Genomic DNA, 4323 nt, shown 5'->3' on the forward strand with positions numbered 1-4323 from the left:
TTAATGGCAATACAGTTCAGTTATGAAACTGCCTTTTTTTTCTTCTTAGAAATGTCTTCTTATAGACCAGTGAAGAGCTGCGTGTGTTCATTTATTTTTGAGATATTGCATTAGGATTTTTCAAATCTGCAGTCGTATACAAATGTTGCTGTTTTGGAGAGTCGTTTATCAATTGTTTATGTTTGCTATGTTTTTTTTTTTATGTTTACCAAACCCTCAGAAAATGTTAGGCTGTATTAGTGGCTCTGCTCTCACCTGGTTCATAAACATGCATTTTTTACACTAGCTTTAAGATTAAAGCTAGTGTAAAAAATGCACTCGAGCAGGGGTGCACAAATCCGATCCTTCAAGTGCGGAATCGTCCAGGTTTTATAGGTATCATTAAGTTTGTGCGCCCCTGCTTGAGGATGGGTTTGTGTGCCCCTGCTGGAGGATGGGTGTGTGAAACTCAGATACTCCCCAGAAAAAAGGTTGAACCCTACAGTGCATTTGGTTAAATGCAACTCCACAAAATATTACCATTTAAGTATTATAACTGGTAGGGGTGCTATATTAGCATGCAAGTTATGAAAGGAATTGTGGGAGTCTATATTAAGGATCTAAACCTCAGCAGATCTTTACACCATCAACGTAAAACACTGCCATTTCAAAGCTGCCATTCCTTAGTAATCAACCAACTGCAATTGTAATTGTAACAGATTTCCTGGAAGGCAAGGAAAGCAAACTGAGAACTTTCTTCTACTTAGTGTAGTGCCAGATATCAGGTTGTAAATGAAAATACATGCTTGCTGTAATATGTTTGAATGACAGGTTACATTTATGGAACAAAAAAAAATGTAAATTACAGTAATCCATTTGAGACACTCAAAGTGATCTTTAAAAATACACAAAAAAGCAAAAATACAGATATTTGAAACCATAGTATAGTGGGTTATATCAAGCAGATAAATAATCCCATATGTTTGGTGCATGTGTAAGGAGCAACATTCTAAATAAACAGAATTGTTAAACATTGTAATAACTTGATTGGAAATGTAGTTTGAAGCTATTACAATATGTGCCATTCTTTTTTTTTTACTTTCAGTAGCTGTCTATGAAGCTGGAGGGTAAACCTGCTGATTATCAAACAAAGAATAGTAAAACCCTGCAGGGAAACCACACGTGGGATAACAACAGCACAAAGCCTGGAGAGCAACCCTTCAACTCTGACTGACACAACGGAAGATACAGTCTGTAGTCTAGTGCTGCCATCTAGTGGCAGCATATAAAAATTCATGCTTCAGTGGTGTAAGGAAGAATTCCAAAACTGCTTGTGTATTTGAAACCAACAGAAAACACAAGGCAAAAAAAAAAGGCATTTTCACTCCATCTTGTATCTTCAGATATTATTTTCTCCAGATTTTCACCAAGGGGTCCTTTTGTTTTTTATATTTTTGTCTTGGTAATTTGATTTGTTTAATGTAACTCAGACTGAGAATATTAAGCTTTAAATCCTTTGTTATTTACATACAGTGCATCCTAAAGTAACCAGACCAATGGGAGGAGTACACAGTCTGGTTAACTGATTTTCTGGATAGTTGACCAATAGCAAGACAGGAAAATACTGCAAACAATTAACTCGCAGTTGTTCATGAAGCCAAATAAATGTCTTAAAAAAAAAAAAAAAAAACACCATATATATATATATATATATATATATATATATATATATACACACACACACACACACACACACACACAGTGCCTTGTAAAAGTATTCAGACCCTTCCTATGAAATTACAAAATGATTTGTACACATTTTTTTAAACTTAATATTTTATTCAAAACTTGAATGCTCAAACTGAAGACTTCTAAGGGTAAGATTAGTTACAGTAAATGTCAGCAAAATCTAAAGAAACTGCAGCCAGTAAATGTATAACAACATCATGCACTGCCATTTGCTACTGCACATTGTCCCATTACTCAAGATACTGACAAAAAAGGGCAGTTTTCTCTCACTTTGGTCTTCATACAATGCTGGTGAAGAGGTAAACTATTTGGATTAAATCTGTTAGCAAATTAGCAAACGGCGCATCATCAAATATTCCTGGAGGCTTCTAGGACAATTGGCTACAACCCAAATTCAATTTGAAAGTGATTCATTCATATGTTCTGTGTATTCAGGAGTGAGACGTAATGCCTCAATCTTTGTATGGCAGTTGGGGCTGGGTATGGACAGTGTTTTCTCCACAATGTCCCTGTGTGTCATCGCACCTATTACCTACCCTCTGTCAGTCTGAAAGATCAGCTGACCTGCTGCTGTGGCCGAAACTGACAACAGGGAGATGAATCTTTTAAATAATACAAAGTACCTTGCGTTTTACATTAAACACACACAACTCACTGACACCTGTATAGTATGTGTACTGTAGTTGTTCGGTATGTGGTAATATTTTTCCAAATATGTTGTATATGCTATTTATTAATATTATAACGTTTTCGGGTTGCGCCCTTATGGAATGAGAAGGATGCAGTATTTGTAGAAAGTGGGGTAACAGCCCGTGTTTATTTAGAATAATAAGAGGGGAAATAGCACAGTGTAGGCAGAAGGATGGGGAGGAAAAGGATCAAAACACACACACACACACACTGAACTAAATCCGCAGCTCCTCGGCACTCTCTCGGACTCCTGTCTGGCCTCCCTTCTTACTTTCCGTCGCTCACTCAGCTCAAAGTAGCTGTCCGTCTTCTCTCTTTCTTCCTCACTTCCCTGAGTAGGGAACTCTGTCCAACTCTGTGTCAATCGCTCACTGGAATCAGTTCGCCTATCACATCTTTCTCCCCCTCGTACCCAGCCCGCAGCCTATTTATATTGCCCCACCCCCGCGAATCCGTTTGGAGGAAACTCCTTGAAAGCCTCCGCCTCCTGTGCAATGAGCCCTCCCATCACCTGTCCATCACACAGGTCCTCCAGGGCTCTTTAAGGGGACCCCAGCTTGCTTAAGTTCGTTACAATATGATAAAATAGACTAGCTTCAATTTCTACTTTATTAAGCATTTTATATAATTTTCTATTCAAATGCACAGAGGAATTAAATACAATTGACTAGAAACAGACAAGACCAGTTACTCTATATATTTGAAATACATTATTATTAGTGCCATATTTTACTTCTTCTATCACAGATAACCATGCATTAGCTCAACGATTCTTTATAAAAACTCATCATTTTTAAATCAAATTACAACTTGGCATGATAAAGAAGCTCAGACTGTAAACTGCACTGTGCCTGTTGAAAAGAATATGAAGGAACTTATTTAATTACTTATTTGGGATTCCCCGATCCCAGTGATCTGGTTTCTGGGCTATACAATATATTGCATTTAGAAATGTTCTTAAACAACGAAAACAATGGGCCTTGAATGTAGTGTGCATTGTGCCATTAGCAGACATGTAACTTCATGGGAGTACAGATTACAATACAGAGTTTATTATTTATGGATTATGACCCTAGACAATGTGCTGTAGGGGAAACGTTCTGGGTGTCTAACCCTTTAGGCCGTTAAGAACAAGAGGGAAACTTGTTCTTAACTGGAAGTTGTTTGCCATTGTCCTTTTAACATTCTAAGTGCAGAAACTCTTCCCCTTGTTCATAACACAGTATTGTGTTAGTATAAATCCCCTTTTCACCAGTAGGATTCGTTTTATATGCAGAGTTTCCAACAGTGGGCCAGCACAGAACTGTTTTGTTACTTGACACAGCGCAACCTCAGGTGGAAAACCGTGCAAAGAGATATGTTTTAAATATGACCACTTCACCTTGGTTAAATTCTCCTATCTGGCCATCCTAGGGGTATCCCTTTCTAGGACCATGTCTATGACATTGAGTCACGACTGTGCATACAAACATGGAGATCCCTCACCATGACCTGCACCCATGGTATGCACATGTACAAATGCAACTTTGCCTCCCATGTTGCCCTCAGATTCTTATATATATGCCTGCCTTCACTGTGTACCCAGTGGGTACACTGTGTACCCACTGGACACAGAGTTGAGTGCACATATTTTTTATTTGATATAAAATATAACTAGGAGCAAGACGGCGCAGATGACTAATTAACCATTCATAACTTGTGATTGATTTTAGGGCTGGTACAATAAACCCTAGTGGACATTGGTCCACGCCACACAATTTGGCAAAACTGCCAGTCTCTGCTTGAATGGCAGTTACAACTGAATGGTTTGCTCAAATGATGACGTATTTGCAAGCAGCACGGTCCAGGACAGAGTGAAGGCAGTGAGGCTTTGAGTCTGCAGCGATACCTCTCTCCAAACTCATG

This window comes from Polyodon spathula, chromosome 9 (genome assembly GCF_017654505.1).
Source record: "Polyodon spathula isolate WHYD16114869_AA chromosome 9, ASM1765450v1, whole genome shotgun sequence".
Lineage (NCBI taxonomy): Eukaryota > Metazoa > Chordata > Actinopteri > Acipenseriformes > Polyodontidae > Polyodon > Polyodon spathula.